This window comes from Tachypleus tridentatus, chromosome 12, assembly GCF_004210375.1.
Source record: "Tachypleus tridentatus isolate NWPU-2018 chromosome 12, ASM421037v1, whole genome shotgun sequence".
In the NCBI taxonomy this organism is placed as follows: domain Eukaryota; kingdom Metazoa; phylum Arthropoda; class Merostomata; order Xiphosura; family Limulidae; genus Tachypleus; species Tachypleus tridentatus.
The window spans coordinates 18,716,057-18,732,931 of NC_134836.1; the positions used below are offsets into that span (position 1 = coordinate 18,716,057).

Sequence of the window (16,875 nt, forward strand, 5' to 3'; positions counted from 1 at the left end):
TCGAACCCGCGACCTTCAGATTACGAGTCGAACGCCTTAACCCACGTGGCCATGCCGGGCCTAGAATGTTAATATTTTTTCCTAAAACTATAAAAAATTGAATCAGAATACGCTATACAAAAGAGTAAAAAGTAAAATATATCTTTAATATAACACGTTTATCGCGTATTGGGCCTTTTAATATTTTATTCTGCCTAATGCCAGACTATTTTACTTAGCTTAAGGAAATTCTCGCGATGAAAGTGTTAATACAATCTCAATTAACTTCGACAGTGGTAATACCGGTTGCTAGTAGATAAGGAACCATCTCAAGATCGCATGCGTCATTGGAGATGCAAGGTAGCCTGGTAATTTTGTATGAAACATCGGTCAACCTGGAGTAGTGATGTTAGCTGTGTTTTAAAAGCCAAACCTGGATTAGTGGCTAAATCCTGAGCGAAATGAAATAAAATGAAACATGACGTCATAGCTAAAACTTGTCGAAATTTGAAACATTGTGATGCAATTAGATGCAGTATCAATTCTTTCAATTTCAAAGTATATTTATGTGAAGTATAATTATATTTATAAGAATTACAATTGGTAATTGTTAGGTTAGATTCGTTGCAGTTTAATCAAACAAACTTGGTACCAAAGAGCTCTATGACGTCATTCGCTCGCATGACGTCATGTTTCGTTTTGTTCGAGATTTAGAGGTACGTTAGATCTGGCTTAATATTTTGTTAGTTGGCTTAAAATTGTCATCATAAAAGAAGAAAAAAAGTAAAATAAGAGATCACCCTTTTCCTTTAGAAAATATATATATTTATTGCGGCCTAGCCTTTTTCCAGAAATTCTTATTTCTGAGTTCGTTATGGCAACACTGATCTCAGGTCAACATGTCATTATATGATGATAAAACTCAAGTGCTTTAACGAGTTTTCATTAAGAAGATAATTTGTGTCCGTGAAAACACTTTTGGAGTGTCAAAGATATAAGAATACGTTTTTAGATAAATTAATAATTAGTTATCCCCTTACAATGGATAAGTGGCTGAATATGAATAATAAATCTGATACGAGTAAATATCTTCTTAGGCCTTGGTCTAATACGAATTTATCGGCATTATCGTCGTGAGTGAACACTTCAACACAGGATGATGCAAAACGTACCGAAACACTCCCAATTAAAAAAATCTAACTTCCGAGTATTTCAAAAGAAAGTGTTTGCAATTAAATGCAAGGAAATCTACATTTCGTTCGTTTGTTCATAAGGACAACAAAGATGCTCTTATTGCTTCATATTGTGTTAGTTACCGTATTACAGAAGCAGGTGAAGCTCATACAACTGTAGAAGATTTAATAAAATTATGCGCAAAAGATTTGGTAGAGTGCGTGACTGATGAGAAATTTCTAAAAAACATTAGCTCTGTGTCTTTCTGACAACTCAGTTTCTCGAAGAATTAAGGATATGTCAACAAATTGCTTAACGAAGTTAATAAGGCGAGGAAAAGCGAGTCTAACTTTTCTGCCCAAATGAATGAATTAACAGATGTCGCAGGTTATGCGATGTTGCTTGTATTTGTTCGCTATATTCATGAAGCTAGTTTTGAAGAAGACATGCTAATTTGCAAACATTTGCCTACTCAAAAACAACAGGCGAAGAAATATTTAAACCAATCGATTTATTTATGGAAGAACATGAGATCCAATGGTAGCTTTGCTCAAGTATTTGCTCTAATGGGGTGCAGCTATTTGATTTGGAATTTTCAGGCGCAGTGGCACGTATAAAAAAAGAAAATCCGGAAATCGAGAACATCTACTACTGTCTTCATGGTCATACACTTGCAATGAAACGAATGCAAAAAGACTAAAAAAAAGGTAGTGAGTGATGCCGTAAAATGGTTGATTTTATAAAATCAAGACCACTCGATGCGAGGATTTTCAGTTTATTTTGTGAGAATATGGGAATTTTGCAAAAACATTTGCTGCTTCATAGTGAAGTCCAATGGGTTTCTCGGGAAAAGTGCTTGCTCGGTTTTACTAACTGCGTGAGGAGATAGATTTCAACTTATCTGAATGCCTTTTGAAATTGCACACAAATTAAGGGACAAATGCTGAGGACGGTATCGGTGCTTTTTTACTCAACGGTTAGTAAGCTGTGAGTCTCCTTAAAATGTCAACCTTGTCAACGGTTAGTGAGCTGTGAGTCTCCTTAAATGTCAACCTTACGTCAACGGTTAGTAAGCTGTGAGTCTCCTTAAAATGTCAACCTTGTCAACGGTTAGTGAGCTGTGAGTCTCCTTAAAATGTCAACCTTTGTCAACGGTTAGTGAGCTGTGAGTCTCCTTAAAGTGTCAACCTTTGTCAACGGTTAGTGAGCTGTGAGTCTCCTTAAAATGTCAACCTTTGTCAACGGTTAGTGAGCTGTGAGTCTCCTTAAAATGTCAACCTTTGTCAACGGTTAGTGAGCTGTGAGTCTCCTTAAAAGTCAACCTTTGTCAACGGTTAGTAAGCTGTGAGTCTCCTTAAAATTAAGGGCGGCACCGACTAAACAAATTGTAATCCTCCTAGTGGATTGTTACAGAATCGTTCTTTTAGGTTTTTCCTCTAAAAAGAAACAAGAAGAAAAAATATATATTCTGTATATGTTTAGTTAGAATGTAGGCCTATTCTTCGGACGTTCAACTCTTCTGTGACTGGTAGGTTCTGACTGGTCACTCGTTGTTTTCATAATTGACGCATTACCAGTAAAAGTGTTTTCCCTATTCCCCACATGATTTACAGAAGGGCATTTGTCTGATATTGGACCTTTATGAAATCTGTCAGAAACCAAACCAGAAATGTTAAGTACACACATCACTCAATTACACAATCATGACCATGCCCTCACTTTATCTCTCTCTAGTGGAGCGAAGGGAGACAAAACTGTTTCCGAGCACCCTCGGTGTGTATTCAGAAAAAGACTTTAAATCGAAATAACTACTAGTAATTTGGATTCAGTATGTATAGCTGCAATTATATTTAAAATAACTGGTAAAATAAATATTAAATCCACCAAATCTGCCTGTTGAAATGTGAATATTCTTTTTTCTTTTGATTATAATTTGCAGAACACCTGAAAGGGTTCATCGATTCTGATTTGATTTTTTTTTACTTTGATCCACTCCTTTAAAAACTTCACCGTTACTCACACCAATATCTTTTATTATTATTTTGTATGCGTTTAGTTTTCAGAAATTTATTTTCCGAAAGGGCTTTTATGTTGATAGGATTACGTTACGATCACCAGATGGCAGGCCCAAACCAACGTGCTCGCGCTTCCAACAACGAATTAAATTTAATAATATTGTTAAGGAATTCCAGTCACTTACCTCACATTGTGACTGATGTGTTATACTGAGTTTGAAAAGTGTAACTTATAAACATTATAAACGTGATTTAAGTTTTTTTTTTATATAATTACTAACTAGTTAAGGAAGTTGATTTAGGCAAAGTTTTTTTTTTAGTTGAATGCAATTTTAAGTCGTATCTTGTTGATTATAAAAAATTCATTCTTGTGAAAAAAGGTTTTGTAATCTATCCAGGGAAGAATTGTGTTTTCTTATAGCACAACCACATCGGGCTATTTGCGGAGCCCAACGAGGAGAATCGAGCGCCTGATTTTAGCGATGTAAATCCCTATACATACTACTGTACTAGCGGGAGAATAAGGAAGACTTAATATTATAGTGATCACCCCATTGTAGACATGGTTTTCTCACAATTTATTTTTAATACATGAAACTACGTTAGTGCATATTTTCCATTTGTTGTCGAAGCGCTACGGATTGGTGATGTTATCATAAAAGTTGTATCACGGATATTGAAAATCGTTAAAAAGTGTTTTCCAAAACATTTTTCTTTAACACTGAACAGAATTGAAATATAATAAAATTGTGTTATTATTTAGGTTTGTGTTTTAAGTTTAAAATAGTTTCTGCTTCGTGTTTAATGGTATTTGGTTTTCCATTTGTAGGTCTTTATATCGAAGAGATTTTGAAAAACTGGTTCGGTGACTATGAAAGCTCGAATACACTCACAGTTACATTCAATGGTGAGAAATTTCCAAGTGTTATTTCGACATAATTTTGGGAAAAAACAAAAATATTTCATAATGAAATGAAGCTAAGCATAAACCAAACATGATGTGAAAATGTTTAAAGTGTGTGTGAGTTTTATAGCAAAGCCACATCGGACTATCTGCTGAGTCCACTGAGAGGAAATATATTTAAAGCACGAAGATAAACTTACACAAGATTTTCTACGGTTGATTCTAGAATATCGAAGAATACAGGAAAAATAAAATGCCAAAACTTTTTTTTTTACTCTCTTTTTCCACCCAACACTACGTTTAAGGAGTTACAATGTTAAACTTTGGGGTTTGCCTTCCCGCGTTTGAAAGAATTCAAACACCCCAATTGTAAAGTTTTACGCTAAAAACAAACAAAAAATAAAAACCCGCAAGAGATTCCACTAGGCGAGGTGAGCAAAATAAATAAAAACTTCTTATAATATTTTACACTTTCAACAGAATCGACTGTTTCGCGCATGCTTACATCCTTTTGGGTGTCTTCTTGACCCAAATATTATCTCAACAGATATAGACAATTTAAAACAAGTAAATTATACATAAGACATGCTGTCACTAAATTCAACTTATAGAAACCCTTCATATCTTTGCGGCCCGGCATGACCAGGTGGATAAGGCATTGGACTCGTAAATCGTGGGTCTCCGGTTCGAATCCTCGTCACACCAAGCATGTTCACCCTCCCAGCCGTGGAGGTGTTATGATGTTACGGTCAATCCACCTTAGCTATACTCCGCAACATCGCCTTGGATACGATGGCGACATCGAACTGGCGTGGATGTTAACAGCTAGTTCCGAATTATATGTGTGAGTCTTCTTTTGAAGTCCTTACACCTACACAAGTTGACATGACAGTTTGACAGTTTTTAATTTTAAATGTTGACATTATTAAGTACTCACATAACTTTAAATAATTATCCACGACATTGCTGGCCAGTCCGGCTACACAGAGACGCCACCAGAACATATTCTTTATACAGATACAGTTTCTGTGTACATTCATATTAGATGCTATCACTGAGCGTCAAGGTAGAAGTTTATTAAATATACCACTTTGATTAATAGATGAGACAGAGGAAAGTTGTGCTATTTGGTATGACTTAAGACAAGTCTAGCTAATTAGTGACACTAGACTAATTCTCAGAGTTACATGAAAATGTTTTTTTTTTTTTTACAACTGGCTTCTTCCAGTCCAAAACCCTGGGCTGCCAGTGTCATTATGATAAATAATCAGTAGTAAGTACAAGAAGCCCTAGATATTTTGTGTTGCTTGAACAATAATAACAACCTAAAAAAAATAATAAAAACGAACAGTACTTACATGTCTTTCTATTTTATTACATATAATTGCAACGCATGTGTAAAAGATCGGTTAAATATATCAGATTTGTACATGTTTTGTACAATGCCGATTGTCTATTTGTATATTTACGTGAAAATAAAGTACAACAGAAATAATTCCCACGTGAAATAGCAGAATTTGGCTGCCATGTAGTTATGAATTGCACATTTAATGGTGAAAAATGTTGATTATGTTGTAGATAAATATATTCCTGAAGTGTACTTGAAACTAATCCATTGTAGCTTACTGTACTCGGCAAAGTTAGGCCTATGCCATTAACATTCCTCTATTTAATCATGTTTGTCAGATTTGTAAAATTACTCTGTGGCTTACATTACTTAAGTTGTCAGTTTTTTATTTTTTTTAAAACTAAGTAACATGGTAATAGGTAATTTTCATGTAAAATAAAATGTTTTGCATAATTAAGTAACCTGATTTTATTATGTTGGCATTCAAAGGTGAATCAAACTATGGAAACTGACTCTTGAACGTAACAGGGTGATCTTGAAAACCACTGTTCAAATGAGGGAAAATGTTAGCATTTCATACAAAATATTTTGTTCTGATTATAGAGTAATAATATTAGTGAAATATCTTAAAGTGATTCACCAATATGATAAATTTATAGTATCACGAGGAGTTATTTATTTTTCACAATAATATATTGCTTATATACACGGGTCAAGCTGCAATAAAATTGAAAATTGTGTTGCAAAGGTTTTTCCCACATTCCAAGTCTTTAACTATGGTATATGCAAAACTCATATCAGAAATATTTAACAGTAAGTGAAGGAAGGGGAGAAGAATATGAGAAAAAAAAGAGAGAAAAATGGAGTAATTAAAAAGTTGGTTTGGTGTTTTATGACGCAAAGCAACTAGGCTATCTGCGCCATTAAAAAGTAACTGCTAAGTTTATTATCTTTAGACCTACTGCATTAGCCCACTGGTACAGTGGTAAAGCTAAGGATTTACTACCCTAAAATCAGCGGTTCGATTCCCCTTGGAGGACTCAGTGGATAGCTCACTGTAACTTTGCTATAAGACAAACACACGTACTTGGTACAGTATGTGTCATACGTCATTGATGAAGTAAGTGGAATGGTTTGTGTTACTTCTTTTGGAACCATGTTGTATTTTTCAAGTAATTATTTGTATCAATTTTTACCACAAATTATCAAATAAACCTAAACGAATTTTATTTTATTTATATCAGAAGTTTTCTTAATTATATACTTCCAATTCACTTAAGAACATTTAGTATTTGAAGGTACAGATACGTTTACATTCTTTTCCAACCCACTCTAAGAAAAGGACATGACGCGCCACCTCTTTTCTATTAGCAACAATATTTAATATATATATATATATATGGTCTAAAACCCATTGCATTCTTCATATCACAGGTCAGATGTACAATTTGTGAAGGATTTTAGTACTAATTTCTAAGTTAAAATTAGATTTAGATTATCTTGACTTGACAAATTTATTAAAAACAAGTAAGAATATCATCTAAACATCTAATTTAGATAGAAACGGCTTTGAAAGTTTAACACGGAGCAATGGTGAACAGTTAGGCATGCCAAAAATCACGTTGGTTTCATCTGGAGTTATTCATATCTATGGCTTCAAAAATATAAACTACGAATAAGGCTACAATAAATGATTTTAAGAAGTATGTAAGATGTGAAATTAGCAAGTTAACGAAATTTTTGTTTATTTGTGAAGTTAGATCTATCTATAGTTATATAAAATCGTGGAATTTATAAACGTTAGAACTAGTATTCGAAAAAAAATAAACCGCTGTTTTGTTACGCTTATTTCTTTTTACCGAATTAAAGTGAAAAACTAAGAATAGAAAGTTTTAAAACCGTGGAGTAATAAGTAGAGTTACTTCAGTTTAGAAATCTCAGTCTTCAAGATGATGGCGTGTGCTTCAATCGAACCAATAATTTCATGGATATGATAAAACTGTCGAAAGAAGATACAGAAAAAATAATAATAAATGAAGATAAAAAAAAATGAAAGTTACATGAAATTAAAAGAAGCCTACGAAGAAATATATACTGAAGATTAAAAGAAACTTTAACATCATATGATAAGCGTGTGGCTTAAACCTGTAGAATTTTCTCCAAAGTTTTATATATATGAACAGCGTGAAACGCAAGTTACTTTGAAGTACATGATTGTTGAGGAGGCTGTAACACCAAATTGTTGGATTTTTAAATGAGTCTGTTCATTAGTTAACGAATAATTTGTAGATAATATAGTTTGGTTGTTTGTTGTTGTCAGTGAGTAAATTAGTGCACTACTGTACATTTTGAATTTCTGTTTGTCAAAGTACAAGAGATAAGAACTTAGCATGTATTTGCTTATTTCTAGTCAGTACAAAAGACTTAGTGTTCTGCTCACCACGGATATCAAAACTCGGTTTATAGTGTCGTAAGTCCGTAGACATATCGCTGTGCCAGTAACTAACGGATAGTTAGCCTAAACAGAAATTTCATTTACTTGTTAAGCCTAAGTATTTGTTAGTTACAATCTACTTGTACTGGACGGAACAAATCGCTTTTGTTATCACTAATTGAACCGGAGTTTGAATTATTTTTTTTTATTAAATAATCAAGAAAGAACCTGCCAAACTATACAGAAGCTATTACAACAGTATTATACATGCATTTGATAAATACTATATCTTTGAATAACCTTCCTTTGTAGGCTCTTTCCAATTAGAAAGAAAGGTCTAAATGCAGAAGCCCAACCTCTTCAGCTCCACGAAGCAAAGGCATGTAACATGTTTTGTTAATAATTTTTTTGTCGGATCATTATATTTCCTTTCTTCCGACTATTGTAAATCAATATGTGTATAAAGAGTCGATACAATAAAATCTAGTTTGTTAATTTGTTCTTAAGTATTGCTACGACCTGTAAAGTAGCAATTTAAGTAACAATTGTAGTATTTTCAATCTTAATTTGTTTTTTTTGCGTTTTGTTTTCCCGTGTAGTAGTTTTCCTTTCTTTTTTAATTTTTTTGTTATCTATTTTATCTATTCTTTTTTAGCTGTTCAAAATTTAAAAAAAATCGCAGTCTGTTGTGCATTGAAAAGTTTGCAGTTTTATGAGTTTTTTCTGGTCCACCATTTAACGAAATGAAATATTTCATTGCAAGTGCCGAGTTATTGGATATAAGGAAAGCATTTGACTGAAAATATCTCTAAGGAAATCTACTGAATGATATAGATAGTTGTTGTGTCATCGTAAACCCAGGCTCGGCATGGCCAGGTGGGTTAAGGAGTTCAAGTCGTAATCTGAGAACGCGGGTTCGAATCCCCGTCGCACCAAACATGCTCGACCGTTCAGCCGTGGGGCGTTATAATGTACGGTCAATCCCACTATTCGTTGGTAAAAGAGTAGCCCAACAGTTGGTGGTGATGACTAGCTGCCTTCCTTCTAGGCTTACACTGCTAAATTAGGGACGGCTAGCACAGATAGCCCTCGTGTAGCTTTGCGCGAAATTCAAAAATAAACAAAACAAACAATCTCGAACCCAACAACTTTCTCGAATTAGCGCTGTGACGTACGTAGAATGATCATGTGATAAGTAAAAGAAAAACTTAGTACATGGAACAAACTGTAAGAAGTATTGACTTTAGATAAACTAGTTTCAACACATATATACATATGTATTTAGTCTCACGTTGTCTTCTGGTAGGAACACTGACCAAGAAAGATCATGAAACTGTTTAGTGTAGTTGTCTTAAGAGCTGTTAAATTATACAAACTCCTCATTAATCAACTATCTCTTTTAAACAGTTATCTATATTATATACTTTTGTTGATTTCCAATGGATTTGACGAACATACTTTCTCATATGAGGAAGAATGGCAATGTTTGTATTTCCATATTTAACGTCTTTTTCATGTTAACTCGACCCCGCTGGTATAGTTGGTCTATGAAATTACAATGCTTAAAATCAAGGGTTCGATTCCCCTCGATGGACTCGGCAGATAGCACAATGTGGCTGTGCTATAATATACACACACACACACACTCATGTTTACTATTTTAAAATGAAAGAGGGAAAAATGAAAAATTTGGGAACTTGTTATTTTGTTTATGAAGTTATTTGTGTGTACAATTATATTATTTTTTATTCTATTGAAAGTTTTATATAATAAATTAATATTATAACATAAATTACACCATTATAGGAGCATAATTTAAAGGATGCATTGTTTAACCTATAGATGGCGGTAATTATATATTTGGTGGCGTTAGGTTGTTCTCTGCGGGTATTTGGGTATGTTAGATACCCAAGAGGGTCAAGTGTAAAAGACCTATAACTGTTAATTCCCATGCCAGGTATTGGGCTATCGCGGACGAAAAATTACTTTCATGAAAGTAGTAACTTGTTATTATAGTTATCCTTTCAAATGTCAGGATGACAGAGCGGTCCCTAGAACTGCGCAACATTTAGTTTGTTTGTTTTGAATTTTCGCGCAAAGATACACGAGTGCTATCTGCGCTATCAGTCCCTAATTTCGCAAGGTAAGACTAGGGGAAGGTAGCCAGTCATCACCACCCACCGCCAACCCTTGGGCTTCTCTTTTACCAGCGAATAGTGGGATTGACCTAACATTACATTACTAAAGGCCGAGCATGTTTGAGTGACGGGATTCAAACTCTTGATCTTCGAATTAGAGTCGAGTGCTTTATCAACTGGCCATGCCGGACCACAACTTTTCGTAATCTCAATGGGTTTTATTTCGGTTTTTTTTTTATTAACGGTGGTGTATTTTGTTATTTAGAGTATCGTATTCTCGGAAGACTTATATTATATTGCATTATTTATTAATTTACTTTCTGTAAACATAAATAGTGATGCAGATTATAACCGTGCTGATTTTTTCTGATTTGGATATGTTAATTTTGTATCAACGATAGGCTTAATAAGTTAGGGTGTGAATGTTGGCCTACTGATTGGATTTTATTTGGATAATTTATAAGGATAAAGAAAGTTAAAAGACATTTCATTTTTACTTCCCCTTTTTTCAAACTTTAAGAAGACGATGTACATGTCTAATATTACTTCAGGACCTTACCCATTATCAGCTGCACTGAACACGATTGTACAAACAGATTGAATTCGGTTTTGATCATTCAGAGAAATCTCAGGAAAATTTCAAAAATATCACCTACATATTTTCTTCACTTATGAATGACTTTGAATTTGTTGACGTGGTGACCTGTATAATTTATCTGTTTGATTAAAGAACACCTTCGTTCTCATTAATAACGACTTTCTTTTATTCGGACACCATTTGTAGCCAGTTTTAGTTTCAATATTAACAGTTTCGTTTTTTATCAATGATTTATTTAGTTCTCCCCTCACACTTTGTGTACTAATTTTATTACTGTACTCGGCTTTTTCGCCCTAGTACCGTTTATGAAAGAAATCGTAACCAAACCTGTAACGATTCAGTTCACAACACACAAACAAATCTTGTTAAGGTGAGCTGAAAGCTAAAATGAATATTTCAATGTTATCGCGATGGCTTAATCATGACATCATAAAATTTCAAAATCTACGTACCGCGTATTCTCAGTTCAACGTCCAATAGAATTCAGGTTTAAGGTTTTGTGTACCTGACTTGTTATCTGCGTCATTTTAAATAAATCTAATATTTATGATATCATCTGCACAATACTGTAATCATACTGAGATTTTAATAAGTTTATTTTACCTTTGGAATACAAGTATTTCGACCAATGCCACAACTATTACATACGACATTTTAAAGTGGTTCTGGTAGCCTGTTGATCTTATTGTTTTAAGACTTTATTAATAAATTATTGAAACTGAATTTTAGGCCATCAGAAGTGATCCACAAATTAGAGATCGAATTCTTAGAGCCTACAACATGATGTTGGATTTTTATGGAATAAAACTTGTAAATGAACTCACGGGAGAAGTGAAACGAGGACACAACTGGGAAGAAAGAGTGAAGGGCTTAAACAAGTAATTATACATGTATACTTAGTCTTATGATTTTAATTTTAAAATGCTTACGTCAGACGTTCACAACTCAGCAACTTGTTACTGTGAATTAAACTAAGGTATCTTTGTTTTCGTTCTTTTGAGTTTTGAATATTTTCACTTCATTTAGGCTAAGGTAAATAACTACTTTTGAAGAAAAGCCCTTATCTCACCAACTCCATGGTACTGGCGACGTCCTTGTTCCTGTATTATATTGGGGTATTTGCAAATTCATTGATTTACTTTTATCTCCGTCGATAGAACACTTGCGTGCCACGTTATAGTTATCGGGTTAAGAACCGACTCGAGGAAATATTAGTGGGAAAAATAAATAATCACATCAGTTCTACCAACGGCGGATTTTTCACAAAAGCCTGCTAGGACACAAATATCCAGAAACAAAACAACGCGGTAAACTAAAGAGGTCGCTTCTCTAAACTAAGATGTAAAGCAAATATTGTTTTAAAACATAACAGGAGCGTCGTTTCGTAAAAGTATGTTATAAAAGTAGACAGATCTTTGAGATTAGTTTAAATAAACGAACATTTCAACGGTTAAAATATGTTTTATACTTATGAAACCAACTGAGTCGATGAATGACCAGTTAAAGTGATATTGGTCCCTAAGTTGCTCAGCGGTTTGTTTGTTTGTTTTTGAATTTCGCACAAAGCTACTCGAGGGCTATATGCGCTAGCCGTCCCTAATTTAGCAGTGTAAGACTAGAGGAAAGGCAGCTAATCATCGCCAACTCTTTAACCAAAGAATAGTGGGATTGATTGTAACTTTTTGACGCCCCCACGGCTGAAAGGGCGATCATGTTTGGTACGACCGGGATTCGAACCTGCGACCCTCATATTACGAGTCGCGGTTTGTTTCTTGTAATTAAACACAAAGCTGCACAATGGGCTATCTGTGCTCTGCCCAACACGAGTATCAAAACACGGTTTCTAGCGCTGTTAGTCTGCAGAAATTCCGCTTTGCCACTTGGGCGGGTGAACTTAGCTGTAAGTCTACAGGCTTACAACGCTAAAAATCGGACCTCAATACTTGTAATGAGCAGATCACAAATAGCCCATTGTGTTACTTTGTACTTCAGGACAACTATATCAAACTGAAATCATTTCATATTTTAGGATTCTTGAAATTACACTGTTTCAGTCAAAATAATACCAAGCTTAAGAACTCTTAATATGCTTTTTAATTTGCATTCGTGTTCGGCAGTTATAATCCTATATTTTCAGGACACCATTTCGCGAGTCTAGATTACACTGTTCAAATTTATAATAAATCTGGACTTGGCGTGGCTTACAGTTAACTTGTTGGACTAAACATGCAAGATTCCATGGTTCCCGCCAAAAGAAAAACAAGATGGCGGTCAAATCCCAATAATCGAACCTAAAAGAGAAGTCAAAGCATTTGCAATAGGTGGCGTTGAGTAGCTGCCTTCCAGCTAATCTATCACTTTAAAATTAGGGCTGTTAATGCAGGGTAACTTTTGAAAACAGAAAATCCTTCAGAGATCCAGAAATATCAACGATCCGGATTTTTGTTTTTGTAGCGTGATGATCTTAATATGGCCAAGAATTGGCAGTGAGTGGTGATGACTAGCTGCCTTCCCTCTACTCTTATACTGCTAAATTAGGGACAGCTAGTGCAGATAGCTCTCGTGTAGCTTTGCGCGAAATTCCAAAACAAACCAGTTTTAAAAATGTACTGTGAATTTATTATCCTTGTTTATTATTACTGTACATAAAACGGTTTTGTTTGTTTGTAGTTAAGCACCGAACTTTGCAATAGGCTAAATGTATCTGTGCTCTGTCCTCTATGGGTATCAAACTGCAGTTTCTAGTGTTACAAGTCTCTAGACTTACTGCTATGCTACTAGGAGAGCATATAAAGTATAACTTTTTTTCAGATATCTTCATAACTACTTACGGATTACCCGAATTTTAAAGTTTCTTGGTGAAGGGATTTGAAGACTTTAAATGTCCTCTGGTGGAGTTTCTCCTTCTTGAGTGCCTAAAAGAAAAGTCTTTGACAGAAGCTAAAATATCTCTGAGAGACTATTGGGTGGTGTACTACGGAACGAGGCAGATCGAACTTACATTCTACGCCTTCTCAGTCAGTTTTGGCCTGACTATGAATCATTTTGAAAACAATGAACTTTGTTAGGAAGAGAACAGCTGTAGAAAACTGACAGAAACGGAGTAATTAATTCAAGCAAGAAAGAAAAAATCAGGAAGAAGTGTCTGATTTTTTTTGAGAGACTGTTAAGTAATAGATAAAAGTCATGTTAACATATTTTAACTATAATATTTGTTTTATGTGAAATTTCCAATTTACCATAAATACTTTTAAGTTTTCTTTTGTTTTCCATCAACACTTCTGAAGTTTTGTCTTTTCTGTGAACACTTGTAAAACTTTCTAGTAGTTTAGGTCACAAATGTATCCTTGCTTTACAGGAGGCTAGTCCAGGAGTTCAATCTCCTTGGTGGACTCAGTGGATAGTCCAATGTAGCTTTGCTGTAAGAAAACACACACACAGGATCTAGTCATTTTTACCATGTGGACTATACTTGTAATTAAAACTTGAAAACCTTAATGGTACGTTACACACAACTGGAGTATACACTATGCTTTTGGGTTTGTTTTTCCAAATATGATTTTTGTTTTTGTTGTCTAAATAAATCAGTTATCAGTTATGTGGGCATCAATTATTTTTTAAGTTGTGTAAGCCTAAGGTGAGGCTTAGGTTGTACAACCTGCAGTTATAGTGCAAGTTATTAAAAGTAACTGTGGATTAGACATTTTTCTAAACATTTAAATCGGGTGTAATATGAATTCGTTTTTCTGCTTAAATGTTCCAGGTTTGGATCCAGTTTGGTCTTCAAACAGTTTCCTAATTTCACATAATAATAATAAATACATTTTCGATTAGTTCTTTTCGCTTTTATCACATACTCATACAAAAACATAGCATTAGATGTCACGTATTTGAAACGAATCGGTGCCTGTATCTGTGACACTGCTTCTGTTTTGATATTAAGTATTAAACCTCACATATAGAGCTGATGTATTGAAATTACTGTTTGAAGTGGCACAAGCAGATGACAATGGTGGCCTTAACCCACGTCTACCATCAGGCCTGAAATTGAACAAAAACACAGCCTGGTTAACTAATTAATTAATATTTGCTGTAGCATTATTATGAGTGTAGCTACCAATTTGGCTGCCAATCCTGGTTTCATTCCTTTAAGTCACACACCTAAACCTTTTTTCACACACCTAAGGGGTTTTTGATTAAAATATAATATAGTTCTCTTTTATTCTACAAGTCACGAGAACCTTTCTTGCATAATAACATATTCTCAAAGTGTGTGAGAATTATTAGAACTGAAATACAAGTAGTGTACTCAGCTTTAACCTTAGAAATTTGTCGGCTGAAACTGTTAACAAAAGAAGAAAGTGAACTTTTATAAAATTTCACAATTAGGAAAAAAACAATGTTTACTCATCAGATCAGATAAAACAAATATATTTGTTACAAAATATATTTATTAAACACCTGGAGTTATTACAAAAATCAAAATACACCAAATCCTCACTGGAAATGAGCAGTTTTAAAATAACTTTTACAAGAACCATTACAAGGAAATTCAGTTTGCTTTTTCCCCAAACATAGGAGTTTTGTCTCTCATGTGCACTTGCCATATTTGAGTACAAAGTATTTTTAAATGAATTATCACTGCTGAATAAGATAACCAAAGTACCCAAACATTTTGTACCATTACAATTTTAATATTTATCAAGAGAGAGCCTACAAAAGTACAAACACAAAGTATACATTTTTAGAGTAAAATCCACATATATGTGTGTGTGTGTGTGATATTAAAGGCATTTGGGTTTTAAAGGCGTTTTTTGTTATTCTGAACCATAAAGGTATGGTTAAATTAATTTCCTATGAGTTGCAAATATAATAATTACAAACCAGCAGAAGCAAAGTTTGTCAGCATCATTTGTGAACACTTTCACCATCGATAAACTCAAAGTCCTTCACATATCAGACTACTACCAAAAATCAAAGAAACACTGCCATTACAACTGCTTTAAAACACGGTTGATCTATTAATAAAACTTCAACCTACAGATTACATTCTGTCCTTTAGATCATTTCACAATAACAGCAAAGGGTCAGTTAAACATAAGATCCAGTATGGACTTGATGAAAGTTGTTACTGGTCTTTAAAACACTGGTATTTGATTTGTAAAATATATTAGTTTAAAATTATACATCTTAAAAAACCTACAGACAACAATGAGCTCTACATGATCCATTTAAGAATTAATAAGTGCATTACCCAATAAGATAAAGGTGGACTTATGATGGTCGAAGTACAAGGTGTCTTATGTACACATTTTTCCCAAAGTAAACACTTTCAAGTGTCAACTTTGTCCAGCAACTGATACTGACTTATTAGTAAGAATATGGAAAACAATAACACTAACTGAAGGACAAAACTCTTGATGTGGTGTGTACTTACAAGTACCCAGTTTCAAGGAGCTGTTTATGTTATTGACAGGATTTATGTTTCACAAATACCTAGTTATAAAGAGCAATTTATATATGAGACATGTCTTCTGTTTTGAAAGTCCTTAGTCATGAGGTGTTCATAGTATTGAGCTAGTTATCTGATAGGTACCTAACTGTTCAGTACATTGTCACTAGCAAGACTGTACTCAATTTTTCTAATAATAAACTTGAAAATAAAAGTTTGAAGGTAGCTTTAATGGTCAACAAAAGAAACTTCATTAACGTTTAACACAGTAACGAACATTAATAATTTCAACAAGGTTCCGTCATCAATGGTAGTGTTGTTCACCTGTTACTGTTAAACTTTACAATGATGTTCCATTCATACGCATTCATGTTGTCTTCAAACTTTATTTTCCAAATCAAATTCTTTCTTACATCTAACTTAAACATAGTTGATGATACCTGTCTTCTGTAGTGGAGCAAGTGAAAACAAGTCGCAAGTCGTGCCTGTAATAAACTTGTTTTTCCCTAGTAGTTGTTAAACTACTAACACGTGTAATTTTGTCTCTGAACCTTTGACACCTTTTCACTCAAATTTATATGTACGATTCATTGATTTTCCACTACCTCATTCAGTTCCTTTATTACTTATACAGGTTTTCTCAACAGCTTGCACCAAAATATAGTTTTCTTATTTCTATCACCACAACAAATCAATCTCATTTATATAGAAAACACTCACAAGGCATAACCAATTTAAAATGAGTACTTGACATCATTAATACATGAAATATTTTAAACTAATGATGGCTCCGATGTTCAGATGTTCTAATTATATTTTTATCATTGCTTTTAA

General features: G+C 33.9%; 1 pseudogene across 1 annotated transcript; it reads left to right on the plus strand.

The window, feature by feature from the left end:
• Positions 1-6,229: 6,229 nt before the first annotated feature.
• LOC143235054 (opioid growth factor receptor-like protein 1) lies at positions 6,230-14,187 on the plus strand (annotated as a pseudogene). The gene is made up of 4 exons (XR_013018907.1): positions 6,230-6,539; positions 8,166-8,232; positions 11,319-11,467; positions 13,401-14,187. The product of XR_013018907.1 is annotated as an opioid growth factor receptor-like protein 1 (transcript).
• Positions 14,188-16,875: the final 2,688 nt, after the last annotated feature.